Source organism: Protopterus annectens, chromosome 6.part1 (genome assembly GCF_019279795.1).
Source record: "Protopterus annectens isolate FY-2018-M chromosome 6.part1, PAN1.0, whole genome shotgun sequence".
NCBI classification, from domain to species: Eukaryota; Metazoa; Chordata; order Ceratodontiformes; family Protopteridae; genus Protopterus; species Protopterus annectens.
In genome coordinates, this window is record NC_056738.1 from 545,067,541 (window position 1) to 545,092,180 (window position 24,640).

The window sequence follows — 24,640 nt, forward strand, 5'->3', positions numbered from 1 at the left end:
TGCAGAATGATAGCGTTGTTTATAAGATATGGCATAACAAAATTTAGCACGTTTGCAGAGATCATTATTCATATTAACTGGGACAGTAGCAGCAGGGATAATTTCATTTAGAATGTCTTCCTTTTACTTCTCAGGCATTCTGTGTTCAGCCCACAAAACAATAACATTGCTGAAGTTCTTAAAAACTGTGAATTATTAACCTCTTTGCATTATATCAGTAATGCACATTCTGTAACATACAACAAATTGTTAGGGAAATATTATATACCTGTAAACAGTGTGCATGACGTAATTATGTTCTACGTAAAAGATCAGCACACACAATTCTATATGAGAAAAATCACACTGATGTAGATCACTATTAAAAATAGCAATTAAAACAAGAAGTTCTTTAAAAGGCATTGCAATTGATATATGTTATTTGCTTTCAAGCCTTATAGCCCAATATTCTGTTAGATTCAATTCTGCTGTTGTAATATGCAATAACAGCTCAAGCATACTAGTTCCCTAATATGGTATTAGTGATAAATGAATGACTGATCTTAAATGAGAATGCCAGAGTGTTCATTTGGTACGAAGCACATATTTTCCAAATCATACGTACTTGGTGTTACCATGGTAACCTTCCTTAGAAACCACAGATGGTTCCTGTGTTGCTGCATCAGATGGCAAAAAGGACTTGTTTAACAGAAAACATGGACCCATAGCAAAAAGTATGTTTTATTTGTGATTCAATGTTTTTTAATATATATAGATGCATATTCTCAATTTCTAAGGGGAATTGACAATTCCAAAGTTTGCTTAAAATGTGGCAAGGATTTGTATGGCTGCAATGCAGAGTTAAAGAAATGCACTGGAATTGACTGTTGTGGCTGACAACTGTATTTTCTCCTTTATGTGGTTATTTAACACTGTTAAGAGTACTCTAAAAGCAAGACATGTTTAAATTGCAAGAGGCTATAAATTGTTTTTAATGTGTATTTGTTTAATAAGCAAGAGCAGAAAGATTGTTTCATATATTTATTTGTGATTGCCTACGTTTTAATTAGCTCTAGTTTAACATGATACAAATCAGACAAACAGTAATGCTTATTTGCAGGGATGCATATTTCAAGTACTGTAAAATTCTATTGATTTTTTAGCATTTTGCATTGGTTCCAAAGAAATTTACTTATAGATGAACTAGATATAAGGTACAAAGAAACCTTATCAGTATATGAAAATGCTTTGTTCTTTTGTAGTATGGGGTTTGTTATTGTCAGACTACACAGTAAATATTAAATTCCCAGTTGGAGGTGAGAAATGCCTTTCAAAGCTGTATTACTGGTGTTTTTTTTTCCTTTGTAGTACAATACTGAAGTAGGGTCAAGAATAACATTTCTGATTATCTGAATAAATGCTGTTTTATTTATAAAATTTTAAGTAATTTAAAACAAGTCCATGCAGCAAGAATTATTTCAGAAATATTTTTGCACGTTCTGTGTTGTATTTTAGGTCAGAAGTCAGTTATATACACTTCATAAAATGCTTGTGGTTATTTGTGTAATATACAAATTATATTTTCTTTTACTGAAATTGACAATGAAATGTTTTTTTTATTATTTTTAGTGTCAGGTTTAAGTTGCAACCATGTCATTTTATTTCTGTATGGATGATTGTGGTTACTGCAATGAATCCATTGACAATATATTCTTTCTCTGACCAAACAACAGAACACAATTCTGCAAAACAAAATGGGACACTGAAATCTGTGTGGGTGTTCTTATAGCAGAATGTTACTTTTGAGAAAAGTTCCTCTTGTGTTAGGAACCACTGCCTGTCCATCTCCAGTCACTTTCTTACAATACAACCTGTTCCCATCATATACATGGCAAGAATAATTACAATTTCCCATAGTTTTTAGCCCCAGAAATACAAGTCAGGATCTATATAAGCAACTGTTTTACATCCATCACTATATCTCATCCTATTAACAAATATAATAACTGTACTGTAACTTATTTTGTGCTTAACTTACATCATATGGCCCTAATGTTTAGCAGGACAGTTTGCCAGCCCAGTGACTCGGTTCTGTGCACAAAAGGCAACAATAAGCATTATCTTAAGTTTAGGACTGCTCATAATTGTACCATCATTGGTTCATATATGAGATGTCTTCTCCTCAGATTGTCTCTAACAAATCCTACCAAACTGCATACTGCTGCATACTGCATACTGCTGCCACAAACTAGCACCAGCAAAATGGGTTTGTTCCAGCAGATAAGAACATTACAACAATGAGCATTCTGCATTATTCTGCTTGACTGCTTTATCTGTTTTCATTAATCTATTCCAACAAAGACAGGTTGTTTCCCACTGCTTAAATATTTCACAGCTAAACAGTACATCCAGGTTTGTTAATATTTTATTTTATACCTCTTTAGGCTGAAATTAAAACTAATTTTGCTTTGAAACAGCCTTTATTATCAATAGATGATACGTTTTGACCCAACTAATCTGCCATATAGAACTTACTTGAATCATTGTTTCATTTCTAAGCCTTCTTGACTCTTAAAAGTCTAAGATTTGTTATAATGCTCCCCACCTTATGAGGAAACATTCATTTATGTCTCTGAATCCCTCCTTAGGAACATTTTTGCATAACCATTTATTCTGACCCTGCTTTATTTGTAAAATGCTACCCTTGTATAATGGAATAAAACATGCAAAGCACTTCACTGCTTTTGTCATCTCCAGAGTACATCATTAAAGCCAGTTGCTTTCTTTATATAATTTGCCATCCAGGCCTTATTCTGCCCTTTGGTACTGGCTACAAATTAACTGTGATTGTTCCAGAGACAGAGTTTCACAAAGTAAGATAAATACCAAATGTTGTCTTACTTCCATTTTCCATGGTGTAACAGTAGCTCCCTTCTTCAGCTGTACACCCAGTCTTCCTGGCAGCTTTCCCCACTATCTTGTCAGACATCGTTTTTGAGCCATTACAATTTTGTTATCATAGAACATGGTTACCTTCCCCATTCAGGTGAAGCCCCATTTCATTTTATTACTCTTTTTTACTAGTTTCCTCCACCAACTTTGGGGTTATTAAAGCTAGATTCCAGTCTGTCATACACTGTCTGAAATATTGGCTAAAGGGTATGCAGTTTTAATTTTCTTCAACTAAAACATAGTCAGTGCTGTTTCACAGCTGAAAGTGAACCACAGACAGAATGTCAGCAATCCGTATAAAAAGGATAATAACGTTAGCATTGCTAACAATTCCTGACAATACACCTGCATCTTCCAATAGTTTTAATAGTTACTTATTTTCAAATCTTTCAGTTCTTGCTATTTTACACTGTTAATTACTGCATACATTCTTAATTAATTTCCACTAATTTTTAATTATTTTGAATGATATACGTTTAATTCTCCTCTGTTATCTATGTAATAAATTAGTAAATCTGTTGTGTAAAATGTTCTGATATTTTGGTAATTACTTTGGTTTGTAAATAGTCAAAATAGTTTTTAATGATTTTTGGATTAGTTTAGGACAATTATATGTGTTAAGTTTCCTTTGTTTATAACTTATCCACTTGTTCATAACACATTCAACTACATATCTGAATATCAATGTTTATTTCCTGTGTTAATTTTGTCTTTTTTTTGCTTGTATGAAGGTAAAATATGTAAAGAAAAAATATACAGAACAACAATGGTAACAGGTAACAACACAGACATATTATCTTTCTTCAGATACATTAGCATCTTAATTGAAGAAAGTATCACCTTTGCAGAACTCATCTGCTTTACTTCCAAAACAAGCAGGATGTTAAGTGTTTATTCAGAGAATAAAAGACTGTGTCTCCACTACTACTCAGATCAGACAGATACAGGCCATCCTTACTTTACTAAAGCAATATCACTGTGACAGGTTATCTGCAGCGTATCAGCCTTTAGGTCTGACAGACTAGGACACCAATGTGTTTTACTGACAGAAATTGCTTGGCTTTCAGACTGCTGTTCAGCAAAAAGCCATCTGTAAGCTCCTCCACAGGACAATCAGGGATATTTTAAACATTATAAGTATATGCAAACTACTGAGAGACTAAAGGATCTCAGGACGGTATTAAAGTGTATCTGGAGAACAAGTGTGCAGAGATGAAAGCTTTTACCTTTGCCTCCTATGTACTCTGAAATGTTCCCTCTCCTCTCATTAGGTGCTCAGTTTCCTTCTCCTTAGTGAAAATCAGCAAAAAATTCACCTACTCAATACTACCAACTACGAATGCCCTTGAATCAAATAACCGGTATATTTGATAACTCCTGTAATCATATAAGTAATAACTCCTGTTACCATTTCTTACTGTCACTCCTCAACAGGTGTGATTCACTTTAGTAAGAAACTCCTATGGATTGGCTTCATAGTCTCTTCCTCCTAATCTGTCTTACTGATGGTCTCTCGTCTATCTTTCCATTCTTCACTTCCTGCTATATTGCCTCCTTTCTGTCTCACTTTGACTCTGTATTAGTCCCTTTGCTTTTGTCTGTCACCCTTGACCACATCCTGTCCAGTTCCAATAGTCTTATTCTGTTTACATTCTTGCTGCCTTCTACATTTTTACCCACCATCTGAAGAGGAGCATGGTGTACTGTATGTTTCAAGCAAATACTCCTACACATAGTTAAGTATTCCTTCCTGACATTGTTAACAGCACTGTCTTCCTAATACAAAGTAGATTTTAACCACTGTAGCTTGGGCACTCATTTTCTAGTTTCTCAGAATAAGAAATAGCACGGAACCTTACACTTAGTACTACATATCCCCTATATATTATTACTAAACCAAAAAGTAAAATTGGTAAAAACTACAAGAAAAACTCAGTCAAGTTAGAGTTTTCACTGTGCAATACCTTAAACCTCCTGTAATAGATGCCAATGAAATATATGCAAATGACCCCTTAAGGACATCAAGCGTTTCAGCTATATGGCTTCTGAAGGTCCATGATTTTTTACTTTTTCTGTTTAAGTCTTTATGGACAGATTCAGGCCAACAAAGCCAAATGCCACTAGCTGTGGACATGCATGTTTTGGCCTTCTTATGACCTCATCAGCACAGCATAAGCAGTCTGTTTGGCTATACTCCAGAAACACAGGGTCTTTAAACCCAGCTGATGTCCATAACCATTAAGGTGTCTACAAAATATCTCGACTAACAAATAAAACCAAAAAAGTAAAAAGGTCACATAGACAAACCAATTAGTAAAAATTACAAGAAAATCCTAGCCAAGCTACAGCCAAACAGTCTGCTTATGTTGTGCTGATGAAGTCATAAGAAGACCGAAACGTGCATATAGGTAGTGGTGTTTGGCTTTACTGGCTTGAATCTGTCCATAAAGACTTAAAACAGAAAAATAAAAAGTAATGGACATTCAGAAGCCATTTAGCTGAAACACAATGTCCTTAATGGGTCATTTGTATATATCCCATGGGCTTCTATTACAGGAGGTTTAACGTATTACACAGTGAAAACTCTAGCTTGGCTGGGTTTTTCTTGTAGTTTTTACTAACTGGTTTGTCTGTGTGACTTTTTTACTTTTTGGTTTGGTTTGTTAATTGGGCTATTTTGCAGACACCGTAATGGTTATGGACCAGCTGGGTTTAAAGAACCTGTGTTTCCACAGTATAGCCCAACACTCTGCTTATGCTGTGCTGATGAGGTCATAAGAAGGCCAAAAAGTGCATGTCCATCGCTAGTGGTGTTCGGATGTGTTTTTGCTATATATTATTATTGGCATGACTGCTCCATCTACAGAGCTTCTCAGCTGCATGAGGTACTTGAGGTGAAGGAAAAACAGAAAAGTGTAATAGATGGAGAGTGGTGGGCAACTATAAGAACAGACTTCAAGAAATACTACTTTATGATGAGAAAGGTAAGGGCCACAGTAGTGTTGCCCTGAGTAACTGTACTTCACAACACAAGAGAAGTATTCAATGTTTCTAAACCATCAGTCTTACATGAGCATTTATACATATACATGTGTGTGTATATATATATATATATATATATATATATATATATATATATATATATATATATATATATATATATATATATATATATATATATATATATTTATATATATATATATATATATATACTCTGCTTATGCTGTACTGATGAGGTCATAAGAAGGCCAAAAAGTGCATGTCCTTAGCCAGTGGTGTTCGGATGTGTTTTTGCTATATATTATTACTGGCATGACTGCTCCATCTACAGAGATGCTCAGCTGCGTGAGGTACTTGAGATGAAGAAAACACAGAAAAGGGTAATAGATGGGGAGTGGTGGGCAACTATAAGAACAGACTTCAAGAAATCTTCAAGAAATACTACTTTATGATGAGAAAGGTAAGGGCCACAATAGTGTTGCCCTGAGTAACTGTACTTCACAACACAAGAGAAGTATTCAATGTTTCTAAACCATCAGTCTTACATGAGCATTTATACATGTGTATATATATATATATATATATATATATATATATATATATATATATATATATATACAGTTATATGCAACTCATCAAAAGTGAGCTGCATGTTGCTTAGAGTGTAAATGTCGATGCCTTCCTTATTTCTTCCTATAATACTATGATAGATTTTATGTGGGACTCATCTTAAAGTGAACCTGTAGCATTGTATGTAAAACACCAGTAAATGCATAATATGTTGCTTGTGTATCCACTTGGCATCTCAGCCCAGGTCTCTCCCACAAAAAGCATCTGTGGATCAGTGGAATTACCTGCCTAACAAAGGTAATGTGTCAATCATCTGATAAATACTTAGGCAACCACTTTCACACGTGATTACTTTCAAATCTACATCTAAGCTTTTCTGCATTATTGTCAACCTTCACTATGGAACAGTTACTGAAATTCAGGCAATCTGCATGAACAAATGTGTCCAGATCAAATTCCTACGTTTTCAAGTCCACTTTGTGTGAAGAAGGGCTGCACTGGCCTTTATATAGCTCACCAAATCTTTCAACAGTGAGTTAAGCAGGGTTCAAATACCAGCAAACTAACATCTACTTAAATGTTTATGAAAGTAAAAAGTATGATATTTCACTTAGCATGTTACCTTTTAGTTGTGCTGGAAAATAGAGATCAATTGTGTAAGCTATCAGGGTGATGTTCTTAAAAGTAAGTAGTTCAGGATGAATACTTTTAATAGGATTTCATTGCTCTACATGTCATGAGACAGAAATTAATCTATGGCTAGTTCTGCACAAATCCAAGGCCAATCAGTGTTAATAATTTGGAGGCCCCAGCAAACTTCACCCGGGGGATCCCAACAGGCCTATTCCATTATCACACTAATAATACATCCAAATGTTTGCATGATGCAGTCATGTCTTTTTATGTATATATGAGCAACTACACAAGCAACCTTTTAAATCATGAATGGCAGACACACAAACAAGCTTTTAGCTGCAGTGATGTTATACTGTGACAAGCCTCTGTAACACATCAAAGTAGCTAGCATTACAATGAGCCATTCAAACTACAAAACTATTTGCAGTTAAAGTCATGCATACCACATATTTCAGATTTAGACACAAATTACAACATTGGCAAGTATGCCAGTGCAGACCTGCACCCATACAGACATCACTTAGAAATCATATTGCTAGCTTCTTCTATGAGCACTGTTAACACAATTCCACACATTGCAGGTATTCACTCCTACAACCTCAAAAATTCCTTGTTACATACAAAGTAATGGAATAGCTCAAGACAAGAATTTTATGAAGGGAGGGCCCACTGTCCCCCATGTGCAGTGCAAGTACCCTACTTCCCATGAACTTATATGTATCAACTCTGTAGTTGTTCAACAGTGGGGAAGGAAGAATATCATCAAAGCAATGCATATTGGTCTTGGACCTAAAATTTTGATTTTTTTTACAGTTAATGTGTCCAGATGCCCCAGTGGTTAAGTGTTTTGCTTTATTAAGAACATTTTTATTTGTGTTTCAGGGATTCACTTCAAACCAAGCATCCAAACTCTTCCCAATGATTTTAATTGGAAATTTATCAACAATTAAACAGACTCAGCACTAAAAGTTTGTTCTGTAGAGCATTCTAGAGATATGTACAGGAAATACTCTCTTATGCCACATTCAAATATAATCCTCCATTTTTCTCCATAGAAGAAATGGACACACAATGTAGAAAAAGAGTAGGAATGCTGACTGTGTTACACCACTGAGTACTATTCCTCCATTTTCTAAACAATGTTCAGCATTTTCTTGCCCTTTACCCCTTTCCAAAGGACAAGAATGCCAGGATCATAATCAGTCCAGCTCTCATTCCACCCATCAATACTGCACAATAAAAAACAGCGTTCACATAGACTCTGTTCCTTCATCTTCCTCATCTAATACCAGGACAGCTAAGTAAGTTCTCACAAGCTAAGCCACTGATGTGGAAACACACAAGACACACTGACATTGCTCTTCATTTCTCCAAGGCAGCTGTAGAATATAAGTTATATAACTCTGAATATGGTGTTATCTTGCTAGAAGGAGTGGCATATCACATGGTACATATTCCTTATAGAAGCCAGTCTAATTAAAGACCTCACTGAAGCTAAAACAAGCAGATGATTTGATTATCCGAGTGGAGAAATATATTAAAGAAATGAAAAAAATATGCGTTTCAAGAATTTGCCTCTAGAAGTACTGGAATATAATACATGTGTTTCCCACTAAAATGATAGGTATTAATTGTGTGTACTTTTGTTTTCTCATTGTGAAGAAAGTGAAAGACATTATGGTCAAAGTAATATATTTCATCTTGATTCTCACAGACAAAGACACTGCCTCCTCCTTCTCCTCCAATGCAACATACTTTATCAATAATTATTCAATATCATTCCTATAAATGCCCTTTACTTTCTCACACAACCTACCTCCCTCCAAAACATACTGACCTTCTGTGTACCAGTGATGCTAACTTGTATTTAAGCTGAAATAATGACCTCAGTGATATATGTCATCTTGTTGCTGTCATTCACATATACTTCTGCCATCCATGGCAGGTCATATCAATGATCATTTTTGCTGCTTTTTGTTTACACACACAGATTACCTCTCCTCCCATTTGGGTGATCACCTTTACCAAGTGATTTGAAAGAAAGTGAAAGAAGTAATGGCCAGAGTAAAGTATTCTGATCTGACACTTTGCTGCTGTCATTGACAGTTATCCCAAACCCAAGCCACAGCTCTGTTCACTGCAATAAAGATACAGTTTAAAAATAAATGTATCATTTGTGAGAGCAATGTGTACTCTTAACATTGCCCACAGATATATCTGGTATCCTGCCAGTATTTATAAAACTACCTATATAAGAAAAATGTCCCTGAAGACTAGGATGTGCCTGCTCCTGTCAACATCATAGGTAAGCATTAAGATTAGATGATGTTGGTAACCAGTCAGTTGTACTTTCCTCATATTCATTCATTCATTCATTCATTCATTCATTCATTCACCAGCTGCCAACATTATCCTAAATAGGGTCATACAAATATCCTCAACAGAGAACATGTGAGTCTGGAAAACGAAGTAATGAATTAATTTTCTTTTCTTTTTTTTTCAAGCATTTCTTTTTTTTTTCAAGCAACTATAGATTTTTGTGGGGCCCTCACAGTCATAGATGATGAGGCCTTCCCCTTCCACATTTCTGTTATATAACACTGGCTAAGGCTGTTTAACTATGATTAGTCAGCAGGAGTCACTCCATTTCTTCCACGTATTGCCTTTGAAACCACTAATTAAAGTCTCTCTAGAGACTGAGTATACTTTATGTGTCTAATTGTGATCAAATGAAAAATATGAAAATAATTTAATAATCACAAGTAAGTTTTTTTAACTTTGTGGTGTCAGATATACTACAGTGACACCCACTGCACTTCCTGCAAATACACACACATCACACATACACACTTATGCCTGAAAAGTCAGCTTAATGGTTAGTTACTTGCACACACAACCTGCCTGCCTCCTTCCTATCAAAATATATATTTGCTTACTGTGTACTTTACTGTGGCCCTTATTGTCTTTCACTATCTTCACAATAAGACAATAGGGGAGGAAGGTACAAGACTAGCCATAGTAATGTACTCCACCTTGTTTCTGCATACAAATAGTCAACTTCCCCAACAACAACAGCAAGCTATATCACTGCCTTTAGCTTTTTCACACAGATTATGTCATCCCTTCCTTTGTGCGATCACCCCAAAAGTGCAATCACCATAAAAGTGAAAGAAATTGCCACATAATATATTTTCTGTTGTTACTATTCATTCACAGCAGTTTCCAACCCCAGCCTAGATCACTGTAATAAGTAAATAAATAAATAAATACTTAGATATGAATGGGTCACTTATGTGGGCAATGTGTGTTGCTACCACTGCCCACAAATTTATCTTCAGAGCTCTGAACCTCTAAGTTCCAGAATCGTGGAAAAATAAAAAAATAACGTAGGGCAAATAGCAACATCAGGGCCAGATTTAAATGTTCATAGGTTCATAGGTTGGTACTAGGCTATTGGCCCTAGGGCCTATACAAGTCTTGCCATAACAATTCCCTGGATATTTCTTCCCACAATATTTACTTCCCTGGAACCCTGTCTAGCAGGGTGACTGACATGATCCCTGGGGTGAATTTCCTATCTCCCATCCAGTCGTCAAGGTTCCCTTTGAAGAGGGCCAAGGAAGCGCTCGGCTTGACATGTATGGGCAGTCTGTTCCAGAGTATGGGGAGTCTCTGGGTCAGGAACCTATCCCTCCAGCATGTTTTGCTCATTGTGATGACAAGGTTTAGATCCCTGGAATGTGTGGCTCTGAGGGATTGAGATTTCTTTAAGTGGAGCATGTCCAACAGCTCAGGGTTTGACATGGCTTTGTATATTAAGCAGAGATCACCTCTGAGTAGACGATATGGCACAGAGTACAGCTAGAGTTTTTTTAGGCGGTCAGGATAGGGCATCTGCTTTAGGCCTGTGATTCTTTTAGTGAGGTATTTCTGCAGCCTTTTCAGCTGTTGCAGATGTCTTGTGAGGTACATACCAAATGGGGCGTTGTACTCTATAATGGGTCTAATGAGGGATGAGTACAGTGGGACAATGACCTCCTTTTTTCTGGATGAGAAGCCCTTAGTGATGAGGTGTGCCACATAGAAGGATTTCCTGATTGTTGTGGAGATGTGGTTATCGAAGGTGAGACCACTGTCCACCTGTGTCCCTAAGTCTCTCATCACACTTTCGGTGTTTAGTGTACTGCCACCTATGTGGTAATTCATGGGTACATGTTTTTTTCCCAAAGAGGATAACTATACATTTTTTGGCATTAAGCTTGAGCCAATGGCTCTGGCAACAAGCATCTGTTTCTGTAAGGCCCTTTTGTAGAATATCCACATAATTTGGGGATTCAATAATGGCTCCCAGTTTGCAGTCATCTGCGAACTTTGTTAGCCAGAGTCCCTTAGTGTTGGCCTGTACTTCAGAGAAGTAGATGCCAAATAAGAGCAGTCCCAGGACTGAACCCTAAGGTATTCCACTTGTCACTTGTCTGGAGCTGGATTTGGAGTCAGCTGCTTTTACAGTCTGGGTTGTGTGAGTAAGCCAGTTGGCAACCCATCGAGTGACGTAGGGATTTATGCCCAGCTTAGTAAGTTTATCCATGATTCCAGAGTGGGGAATGGTGTCAAAAGCCTTGGCAAGGTCCAGATAGGCTGTGTAAACTGCTTTACCCTTGTCCACAGCTCTGGAGACTGATTCGAAGAAGTCAATCAGGTTCAGGAGGCAAGATTGGCCCTTCACGAACCCAAACTGGGTGGGGTCCAGTGTTTGAAGGTTGCCAATGTCTTTGTTTATAAGTTCCATGATAATGCGTTCCATGCCTTTGCAGATCAGGCTCATCAGACTGATGGGATGGTAGTTCCCGGGATCCAAGGTGGATCCCCCCTTGTGGAGTGGGATAACTGTAGCTGTGCGCCACTCAGTGGGCACAAAGCTTGAGGTGAGGCTATGATTAAACATGACACTTAGGTGAGGTGCCAGTTCATTTTGTAGTTCATGCAGTACACAGCCCGGGATGTCATCTGGTCCCATGGATGCTGTATTCTTAGCTTTGGAGAGTGCAGTTTCTACCTGTGTGCCCGTGATTACCAGAATTTGGCAATCTTTTGGTATTGAGATGGGCCCTTTAGGGGGTGAGAGGGGGGGGGGGTGAAGTTGGCACTAAATTGATCTTCCAGGATATTGGCAATATCCTTGGGATCAGTATATTTAATGCCATTCTGTTGTAGCTCAGAGCATATCTGAGCATTGCCATTTAGATTATTGACATAACTATAGAATGCCTTGTGGTTGTCTTTGGAATCTTTGGCAATTTTATTTTTGTAACTAGCTTTGGAGGATCTTATGAGGGATCTCAGCTTCTTACCGAGGCTGGTAAGGGAGTTTTTTGCATCCTGAGATTTTCCTCTTTTCTGCAACAGTTTCTTTCTTCTGTTGTATAGTTTGTTTATGGCAGGGGACCACCAGATTGGCTTCCTTTTTTTGGAGGAGAGCATCTTGGTTCTGTTTGGGATGACACGATTCATGCACGAGTGGATGTGCTCATACAGTGCCTTAGTGTAGGATTCAGCAGCTGAACTTTCAGCTCCCATCTGCATGGGTGTCATGAAGTTTGTCACTTCAGACTTGAGTAGCATGAAGTTGGCTTTGGAGAAGTTTTTTTATGGAGGTTTCCTTACTGGGGGGGGGGGGGGGGTGGGATGTGGATGGCAAGGGTGATTTGCATATGGTCAAACCTGACCAATGAAGGGGTGACCACTGGTGTGGAGCATCTGTCTCCCATGTTGGTAATGACCAGGTCTAGGATATTGGAGCCCCTGGTGGGACAACGGATTAGTTGATCCAGGTGTTGGAATTTATGAATTCCAAGAACCGCTGGGAAAAGGTGCTGATACCTGAGTAGTTTTCCCAGTTAATGGCAGGGTAGTTGAAAACCCAGAATTAGGGTGTTTGGTTGTATCTTAATATTTTTCAGTATGTTTAGAAAGGTGTAGCGAGAATCTTGGTGCATAGTGGGGGATCTGTAGGTGGATTGCAGTCTTACCTAGTGTTGGTTGCACCTGGAGAATTTCAGATGCATTGTGTTGGGCAACTAGCCTGGAGGTGTGAATATCCTTTTTGAATATGGACACTCCTCCACCCTTTAGTGTTTCGGTCTTGGTTCGGTGGCTGAAAAGTGTGGTAAGAGTTGTAGCCTGGTATTTCAGGGGTGCTCTGTGGAGCCTTGAACCAGGCCTCAGTTACTGCACAGATATCAATGTTCTCCATTTTTAGGAGTGCCTCAAGAGAGTGCATTTTGAGATTTAGACTTCTAGCACTGAGTAGCATTACCTTCAGATTTTGCATGCTTGTATCTGTTACAGTGGTGGTTTTATCCTTTGAACCTTGCCTAAAAAAGGCACTATAGGGGTGGCAAGAGCTTTAGCCAGTAACCTGAATCCCAGGGGTGATAGGTGCAGACCATCTCTGCCAAAGCATCATGGTTTGTAGATCATGTCATCCCAGGCAGACAGATACTGGAACCACTTTGAATGACACCAGAAGCTTAGACAATTGTTGAAGTCAATCATTTTGTCCTTATACTGTGGTATCATTCTGGGTAAAGGCAGGATGCTGCTCAGGGCTAGAGTCATACCTGCCTGGGCCACATGATCTGAGAGCTCTTCCATGTCTCTTTTCATGTAGTCCAGGAAGGTACATCTCAAGTCATTCACTCCAACATGGACAATGACAGAGTCATATTTGTACTTGTTGTGGAGTGACTTGAGTGCATGCGTTATTTAGTGGATCTTAGCACCTGACAGGCAGCTGACTGTCATTTTCTCCTTGTTCAGCCTGGTGAGTGGGACATCAGTGTGTCTGACTATAGAGTGACCTTTGACTATAGTGTTGGGTATGTTGTCTTCCTTAGGGGATGTTGTTGGGTGGCACACTGGTGTTGTGAGCTATGTGTCACTTTGGTTGTGACTGGTGTTTGTTTGCATTTCAGCTTCGGAGGTCCTTGTTGCTTGGGCAGTTTAATGTTAAGGGCCTCCACATATGTGGGTTTAGTGTTGCTATGTGTGGGTGTTGGTGTGGGTTTTGAAGGGCTATGTGTTGCGTGAGGTGTAGTGCAGGTGTTAACCTTCTCCTCTTGACTGTCTAGCACAATCTTGGCTGGAGAGAGCTTTGCTTCCAGTTTGGGTATGTAAGTGCATCTCTCGCAGGTTGTAGTGTTGGGTGGTAGGAGGAGATGGTTGTCTGTGTACATGAGGCAGTTGCTGCATTGTCCCAGTATGCCAAGATTCACCAGGTGGATAGGAGAAATCACCGGACGCTGACCCTTGGACATGCCTGTTTATGTGCGTTTTTGTAAAGTACAAGAGCTGTTTTCCCTTACCTTTGCAAGGTACTTTGCAATTAGGCTGTTTAGTGCCTACAATTAATTTCTCCTTATTAACAAGGAGAGTTGAGTGCTTGCATCAGTTTAAGGCTTCCTAGTGCTTTCCAGCAGGTTCTAGAGCACGTGCTAGTCACAGGGTTTCAGATTTTGGTGCTACTACTGAGAAACCAGCTAGTTCTAAGGGAAAATTTAAAGAGCAGACTTTCTGGCACCTGGAATAGTTTAACCATAGCCCCGCGGTGCTGCACGATGCGAAAAATGCACAAACATGCGCATTTTAAGCCAGAAAGTTGAAAGGGATAGAAATCAGCCCAAAATGGCTAAAATTACAATTTCAGAGCTGGAAACCACTCCTCTAGTGTTAGATAGGCAGTACAATGCTCACCACTCCCACTGGTAAGCAGTAGGACTTCCCTCTACCACAGCAAGGTCTGGATAGCTCTGAACACAGAAAATAAAGTCCTGAAACCAGCAAAGCCTGGAATCTGGACTATACTAGCTAAAAAAGATGGGAAACGAGCAAACAAGATAGTATTTTTTTTTGTTAAAACAGGCTAAACAATGCAATAATACAATAAATAAACACAGAAAAGGCTAACACACTTGAGTGTGTAGCCCTAAACAGTAAATACAATTAAAACTCTACAAAATTAGCAATTTAAAACTTTTTAAATGAAGCAAGGCAAGTGCACAACTGAAAAACAATTTAAGAGGCAGTAATACAGTAGAATAAGTAGCTAGTCTACATATACAGAAAAGTCTATATATACAGAAAAGCAGCTAAAACAATTCAGATGCAGTGCAACCTAGAGAACTTGAGTTGTAGCAATATTAAGGCAAATATAGTTTTAATAAATGCAGTAAAATATACTCTATACTTCCAAAATGTTTGAGAAGCACAGTCAGAACACAAGGATATTCAGACAATTTTTTTTTTTTAAGAAAGGGAGGAAGGAGGAACAGAAGGAAAGAAACTAAGTGGGTTGGCCTTCTCAGATGTTCTCTCTGTATTAGGTAGAATGAGCTAATGACACTAGACTGGGAGGAGTGTCCAAGATCCAATTTAGAGTTGGGGCGGGCAACTGTAAGACCAGCAGGTATAAAGACAAGATGCCAATAGGGAGGGAGGGTGGAAGAACACTACAGAAATGTTTATCACAAGTGAGCCAATAGCTATGAAATACAGTACGAGTATGCAGTATACAATAAAATTGCTATAAATATCTAGAATAAGCAATAAATACTACAAACAAGCAAAGAAACAGGCTACTTATTGCTATATATCACAGATCAGCTGCTCCTCCTCAGATAGTTCTGTGTGTAATGGCTGAAACACTGAAGTTAATTTCTTAAAAGAAAGTTGAAACCTGAAACAACTTTAAAAAAAACTCAAAAGAACCAGTGAGGTGCTTTCTCCAAGCCGTAGCCCTGGCAACCCAACTAGACAATGACCATAAACACTAAACTCTCACTGAAGTGGGGGGTGGTCTTTGCTAACTAAGATGGCCTGGAAAATGAGCTCAGAAAACAACCTCTAACAAACAACTAGGCCCACAACACAATCAGGAATATGGAGCATATTACAGCTACTGCCTAAACTATTTTAGGCAGAACACACTGCAGAAATGTTTATCACAAACACAATCAGGAATATGGACAATATTACAGCTATGACCTAAACTATTTTAGGCAGAAAACACTACAGAAATGTTTACCACAAGTGAGCTAATAGCTATGAAATACAGTACAAGTATGCAGTATACAATAAAATTGCTATAAATATCTAGAATAAGCAATAACTATTACAAACAAGCAAAAAAAAGGCTACTTATTGTTATATATCACAGGTCAGCTGCTCCTCCTCAGATAGCTCTGTGTGTAATGGCTGAAACACTCAAGTTAACTTCTTAAAAGAAAGTGGAAACCTGAAACAACTTTAAAAAAAGCCCAAAAGAACCAGTGAGATGCTTTCTCCAAGCTGTAGCCCTGGCAACCCAACTAGACAATGACCATAAACACTAAACTCTCAGTGAAGTGGTGGATTGTCTTTGCTAACTAAGATGGCCTGGACAATGAGCTCAGAAAACAGCCTCTAACAAACAACTAGGCCCACAACACAATCAGGAATATGGAGAATATTACAGCTACTACCTAAACTATTTTAGGCAGACCACACTGCAGAAATGTTTATCACAAAACACAGTCAGGAATATGGACAATATTACAGCTATGACCTAAACTATTTTAGGCAGAAAACACTACAGAAATGTTTATCACAAGTGAGTCAATAGCTAGGAAATACAGTACAAGTATGCAGTATACAATAAAATTGCTATAAATATCTAGAATAAGCAATAACTACTACAAACAAGCAAAAAAAGCAGGCTACTTATTGCTATATGTCACAGATCAGCTACTCCTCCTCAGATAGCTCTCTATGTCATATATACTTTGAAAAATGTTAAAATACCAGGTTTTGCATTTTCTGAAAGATATGAATTCTGAAACTCAAATTTCTGACATTATTTGTGCTTGTGCAATCCTCAATATTTTGAAAGAAAATCATAAATTTTATGAAGAGCATATTAAAACTACAAGGCACCAGTAATGGGTCATTCTGTAAAATTGGCAAATAATGAGAAATATGTGTATCTGGTGTCCTGAGCATATTTATAAAAACTCCCTGACAGAGAAAAATGTCCCTGAAGATCAGGAATGCCTGTTCTTTTTAAAATCCCAGGTAAGCACCAAGATCTGTCCTTCTGTGCAGCCCATCTCCACCATTTACCTAAGATTCATTATCTGATCATCAGCTTTATCATAACACTGTCATACAGCAACCCTGTTTAGGATAAAGCATGTAATCACATAATGAACACTTTTATTCTTCTTACCTCACATTTATTCATTGTTTACAAACTTTATTCTAAACATGGTTATATAGCAACCCTTCTTAGAATAAGGAGTGTAACTGGACAATGACATTTTTTATATTTTTTTTTTACTTCACATTTAAGTGATTAGTGACTTTACCCTAATCAGGGTTATGCAAAAGCTCTGTACAGGAAAAGGTGTATAATGGGAGAATGACCAATCTTTTTTCTTCCAGTCTTTCAAACATCTGCAGTTTTTGCAGGGCTCCTACACAGCTATGGATAATCAATGGGGCCCAGAGAGCCAGAGGTTTTGTTAGTGCTTAATATCACCTATGCATAGCTCTGTAAAATGTGCCACTTATCTAAATAATATATACGGGTAAGGAATTAGGATTCCACTGTGGTAATAACTGCTCTGTTAGATTGGATTCACTTACCTGCATCCATTCTTTTAGTATACACTTATGGCTCTTGTGAGTAAATACAATAAAAATGGCAGAAGACTCCACGGCAAAAAGAAAATGAGGCAAAACTGACAAAAGCAAGATTTATTTAAAATATGTGCACAGTGAGCGCTTTCAGGCAAACATGCCCTTCATCAGACAAAGTAAAAGAATTAAAAACACATATTTAAACATTATAGCAACCATTGAGAAACTAGTAATTTACCCTCCTTTTTTCTTAACACAGGCTTTAAAGGTACAGCTGTATTTAAACCAGGGCTTCTATCGACACCTAGTCTTATAATCCATTTTGTTTCGTTGCATTCAGTTTCATTGGATAAATCACCACCCCTCATATTATTGTGTACAATCTGTAAAACCATAAACTTAAAAAAATGATCTACAAATTCTTCACCATGTTGCGCTAATGCATTACGTACGTCATGGTGCCTAATATCAAACATGTGTCCAAATATTCTTTCCTTTAACATACAATTTGTCTTGCCAACGTAGTATGAATTGCAGCGTTGGCACATAGCCAAATACATTACATTCCTAGTTCTGCAGTTGGCAAATCCTTTCAGTGAATATACTCACTGTGTTCTAGGATGTGTAAAAGAATTAGTGGAACTGATATGGGCACATGCCCTGCAATTGTGACATGGATAGGTTCCCAACAGCCCAGTTTTCATGATATTACTTGGAGTCACTCTGGGCTCATGACAAAGCATATCCTTTAAATTCTTGTTCCTTCTAAAGGTGAACCTAGGTCGTTCACCTACAATATCTGCTATCCTTTGATCTGTATGCAGTACCTTCCAATTGTGTCTAATAATATCACAAATCCCCCCTATATCACTACTGTAGATAAGCAAAAACTGTCCCTGATTGGACCTGAATGTATCTCGCTTGATATCCCCTTCATGAGTGCCTCTATGGTACCAGGGTTTGGCCACAACATTCCGCTTAGTTTTTATATCACTTATATTCAAGTTAATTTGAATTTTTATTGGATTTACCTTATGTTTTACTGGCAGAGTGACCTTGGTGCAGGATTTCAATACTTCAGATTTTGGATTTGTTCTTGTGAGTAAATATAAATACTTTTACAAAACCATGTGGTACTTAGCAGATAAAATGTTGCTAGAAAGTTCAGATTACTTTTGTTTCCCATTGACCTGGATTAATTAATCTGAAACACTTACTTGTCTGCCTCTTTTAACTGCTGATGTTTCATAAATACATAAAAGAAAAGATAATTAAATAATACAGCACAAGTCTGAAAAATATGGGGAGTTGAATATGCCTAGAGCAGCCTAAATTCCAGCTGCACCTGCACCACAACTGGAGGCATAATCTTTAGTGTTATGTGTGCTTTGGGTTATAGTCCCAGAAGAGGTACTTATTTTTTCTTCTTTTGTTTTTCACTCTGTCTCTCTCTTTGAACTATTATTTTAGTTTACTTCTATTTAAGGACATAATTTACACAACTATTTGGACAGAAGCTGCCATATGCAGAAATGTTATGTTTAGATCTTTGTTTTTAAATACCTTTATTAAATTATCACTTTAGACATAGGCACACATGAAAAGAAAACACCATATTAATATTTTTCATATTTCATGTATTATACATTGCATATGTTTTCTTTCCTTTTTAATGATTATTATTCACTCTTAACTTCAATAAATCGCTCCTGCATTCCCTTAAATCTCACTCCTCTTCCTTAATATTATACTGAATGTACTTCTCCACAAATTCCATCTAGTTCTATATAATTTGCTCCTTCACTTATCTGAAGACTCCACTTAAATTTCTTTTAACTCCTTTACAAAATTTTACTACTTCAGTTATGGGTGGTTCAGATCTTTATTTCCATTTTCAAGTAATTGCTTTTTTTTCTGCAGCCAGTAGCATTAAACTTAGTAAGACCTTGCTTTATACAGGCAATTCAAATCCTGTGACCCAACTCAAAAGAATCATTTCCTTAGTTACAGCTATTTTCTCCCCTGACATTTCTGACATAGTATTCTGTAGGAAATTTAAAAAATCTGCCAACTAGTTACACTTCCCCTAAAAAACAAGTTGCCAGTTAACTCTTTTTTCCATCACACCTCCACCACTTGCTATTTACCTGAGGAAATTTCTCTGACGTCTGCTTGGAGCATAAAAATAACACTTTCAAGAAAAAATCTGTATGCCTTACTTCAAAGCCATTCAAATGTCTTCCCATGTTCCTTTATAAAATGCCTTTCCGGTCTTCATTCTCAATCATTTCTAAACTGTGCTGATTGATTATAATAGTTATCATGCAAAACTTTACATGTCCTACTAATTATACCTTAGACTTGACTAAAAACTCTAGTAGAGCTGATCTTCCTTTCACTTAGTACTCCCCTAAATCCTTCTCATTGTCTATACTCTGATATCAATCCCTTGTAGGGAAGGCAGACTCTAACTTGCAGTCCAAACTTCTGCTTGACCTCTTCCCACTCTGTTACTTTTCCTGCTCTAGTTATTTGCTCCCAGTGCCTTCAGTTGTTTTGTAAATTTTCTCCAGTAAATTCCAGCACCCTTTTGCTTATTTTTTATACCCTACATGCAGACATTCCTATTGGCAAAATCACCTTCTCCATTCCTGTGTTGGCTCAATTCCTGGAATACTTTCTGCAGCATTTATGAATATAATATTCTGCATGGTTATGTTCGCCGTAATGATCTGCATCCAAAATCCCACTCTCTTCCTATCTCTTGAACTTCCACCCCTATTTCATCATCATCATCCCTTTCCACTTTGATTTATAACTTTCTGCTTGCATTAAGTGTATGAACTGTATTAGCCTTAACAGTAAACTTGTTGTTGTTGTGTCTTTTGGCTTTTCACAGTTAGGGGTCGCCACATCAGAACTCCGGTCTGCTAATGATTGGCAGTAGATTTTTACGTGCCGAGTTGCCAGCCCTGATGCACAACCTTCAACGAAGGTATGCCCATTCACGCATGTCTCCAGACAGAAGATGCTCTAGCTGAGAATCGAACGGGATGTCTTACTGTGAGGTGACAGCACTACCGCAGTGTGGCTCTGAAGTATATATTCAAATCAGGTAATTCTAAACCAACTTCTATGGAAAGACTCAACTTATCCCACTTGACTCTTGCCCTCTTCCCCTCCCAAATAAATTCCTTCAATTCTCTATTAATTATTGTCTACAACTTCTCCTCTAGTTGAAAAAATACCCCTGATCTGTATATAAAACTAAAGGGACAAAAAACATTTTCACTGCTTGTATCTTACATTCCATATCCATAATCAAGAGCATCAAGCTCCTCCCTTACCCATAATACTCTAGCCCCTACCATTCCTCTAACCTTGTTTGCTAGCTTTATACATTCATAAAATTTTAGAAACAGCACTAGGGTGAAAACCCAATATCTGGAGCCCAAAGGAAGGAACATTGCTTCCTTTTTTATCTTCTCATTCTTCCAGAAGTCACAAACCAACTGGTAGGAGAACGTAGGGAGGAGAGTTGAGGAAGAATGAAAATGGGCAACACAGATGGAATATTATGGTGAGTACGTAATTTCTTTATCTGATGTTGTCAATTTTCTTTCATTCCTCAACAACTGGGATAGAGTCTCCAGCTACCTGAATCCCAGGAGGGCTCTAAGGAAGGATATTCCTAAGCACTGTTGAGCCGAAGGCTGCTCTTCCTACTGAGACCAGATCCAATTTCTAATGAGTAATAAAGGTATGAGGATTAGCTCAAGTTGCAGTCACACAGATATTGTCCATGGAAGACCTGGATAAAAATACTGATGAAGTTGCCATAGACATGGATGAATGGGCTCTTAAAGGTTCTGACAAAGACAAACCCAATTTTTTATAGACAAAGGAAATGCAATCAGTTAACCATTTGGCTATAGTTACTTTGGTAACTGGCTTGCCCAATTTTGATTCCACAAAAGAAACAAATAATTGATCAGTTCTTCTGAAATTCTTTGTTCTATGCAAATAGAAATGTAACTGTCTGTGAACATTCAACAGATGTAATGTATTCTCTTTTGTTTGTGAAATTTGGAAAGAAAACTTGAAGATTAATAGATTGAGTGATGTTGGTTTCTGACACTGCCTGAGGAAGAATGGATGGGCTGGTTTGTAATGCTACCCTATCTTTATGGAAAATTAAATAAAGAGGCTTAGAAGATAAGGCTTGAATTTTACAGTCTTCAAACAGAGGTTATACCTACCACAACGATAGTTTTCCAAGTTAAATATTTTCGTTCACACTTTGCTGATGGTTCAAATGGAGATTGAGTTAAAGCTTGAAAACTAAGTTCAAACTCTATGGCAGAGCTGGATCTTTAAAAGGTGGTCTCAGAAGAAAAGTGTCCTTTATTAAAGGCCTTACAAAGTTTTGAAGATGGTATAGATGAATTGTTAACTCCTATACAGTTATATTTGAAAATCAAAAATGGCAGCTAGTTGTACTTTAATAGTGCAGGAGCTAGCCCCTTCATCAACAATTATAGCCAAAACCTCAAGCATTTATGTACTGGTGCTGAAAAAGGGTCAGTGTCTTTCTTTTGTGCCCAAAAAAAAACACAAATATTTTCCATTTACTTCTGTAAATCTTTCTAGTGAAAGCTTTACGGGAGGATAAAAGAATGTGACAGACAGGGGATAAGAGCCTGGGTTGTCTAGCTATCAATGGAGGTAGAAAAAACATGCAGTCAGCTTTAGGACTAAACTGTCCAGGTAAATCATGTCTATCGGGTGATACAGGAGATGTGGAACTAAATCCAGAATCCATGGTGGATGAACTAGATGAGGCCAAAGAAAAGGGAACTAAATCTGACGAGACCAAGAAGGGTCAATGAGGATGACATTGCTCTTCAATCAAGATGCTTTCTGGAGAAAACTGGGGATAATACGGGTTGTAGGTAAACATAGAGTAGACCAGGGTGGCCAATCAAGGAGTAAAGCTTCTCTTGGTGATTCTTCCAGTGGGGTGGATGAGGGCAAAGAACCTTCTGCACTTGTTGTTGAGGGGTGATGCTAAGAGGTCACAGTAAGGTTGGCCCCACTGGTGGAATATCTTTTCCGCAACTCTCATGTTGAGAGACCACTTGTGAGGCAACAAAATGGACCTGCTCAACTTGTCTGCTATCACAATGGATTTCCCTGGAATGTGTATTGCTATCAAAAATCGATTGGATGAAATCACTCAATGCCACACTCTTACAGCTTCTCAACACAGGGGGTAAGATCTGGTTCCTCCTTGTTTGTTGATGTGCCAGACACTGACGTATTCCATCTGAAAAGCAATAGTCCTGAAAAATCTGCAACACTAAGAGTACTGCTCTCATTTCCAAAATGCTGATATATGTGTTGGCCTCTTCAGGGGATCAGGTGTCTTAGAGTGTCTTTCCCAAGAAGTTCCCCTCATCCAATTTGGGAAGTGTCTGTGGTCACTATGGCTATCGGCTGAGGAAGAATAAAAAGATGTCCTTGTAATATCTGATCTGATTGAATCCACCACAAAAGGTATTTTTTTGCATGCATGAGTTATTTTGATCTGGGTTGATATAGGTTGATACAAAATGGACCACTGAGTTGCTAGAGTCCACTGAAGAATTCTCATATGGAATCTTGCTCATAGAAGCAGAACTATCACAGTCGACATTGACTCCTAGGCTTGTAGAATCAATTGAGCTGACAGAGGAGAATTTTGAATTATCTTTTAGACTTGAAATCAAATAGTGTTTACTCTTGCTAAGGGAAGGGAGTCTGTTACTGATATTACATTGAACAAGGCCCATATGAATTCTAATGTCTGAGATGGTTCCAGCTGAGATTTGCTGTGACTGATGGTAATTCCTAGATAAAAGCGAAGCTGGAGTACATACTCTAATCCACCTTACTTTTCAGCTTCTTTGGTATTCTTCTGTCACATGTACCCCCCGACACTTTGTGCCAGTTGGCTGCAGCCCCTCTGATTCCTGCTTTGGCCTCCTCATTCAGACTTCCTTTCTCTCCATTAACCCCTCCCACATACCTGAAGCTGTTAACCTGTTTCACTATTTTTCTCCTATCTTAATTTTCATCTTCTTCTGATAACCCCATTTGCTGCCATTACGATTGTCTTTTCTGTATATACTTTCATCCTGCAAGCTTTTCATTTTTACATTCCACACCCCTGTTGTTTGCTGAAGTTCTTGGTCAAAGTCTGCCTGTGATGCCACATTGTATGCATACAGCAACTTTGTGTCATCTGCCCCCTCCAATCTGTTTGCTAATGTAGTCCATCGCCAGTATGAAAAGCAGTGGGCTCAGATCTGAAGCCTGATGCAAACCCACTCCTACTGGTAATTCCTCTGTGAGTCCAAACGCTGTGCATATTTATTTATTTATTTATTTATTTATTTATCTTTGTCCTTCATTGCCTGGGTTAATCCCATAGGTCTAGTAGCCACTTTTCTGGGGAGACCTGAGGTGGTATTTATACTACTAGGGAAAATTTGGCCAGGGCATTGGGCAACTTCTCCTTCTCAGTTGAGCAGGGGACACATTTCATTGCTTCACTTCCTGCTTCTGTTCTGGTCACAGTGGTGGCCAGAAGAAGCAGGAAGAATTATGGCAATCAAGCAAGGAGATTGCAGCAGCATGTACAGGTTGTTTTTATACCATAAACAGCTTAACTACAATGAGATGGCAGAAAGGAAAAATAAACAGGAGTGTTTAGAGGTTTTACCAGGTATGAAAGCAGTCAAGCCTTTGCAAGAAGAAGGAGCAAGCATCACAGAGGTTATGAAGGCAT

The 24,640-nt window shown here is 38.0% G+C and overlaps 1 protein-coding gene across 1 annotated transcript in view; it reads left to right on the forward strand.

Moving 5' to 3' along the window:
* Positions 1-623: 623 nt before the first annotated feature.
* Positions 624-24,640, forward strand: part of LOC122805671 (probable G-protein coupled receptor 75) — a 366,377-nt gene continuing 342,360 nt past the window's right edge. The window contains exon 1 of the mRNA XM_044075995.1: positions 624-713. The gene's annotated coding sequence lies outside the window, so the exon portion shown is untranslated. The remainder of the gene's footprint in view (positions 714-24,640) is intronic.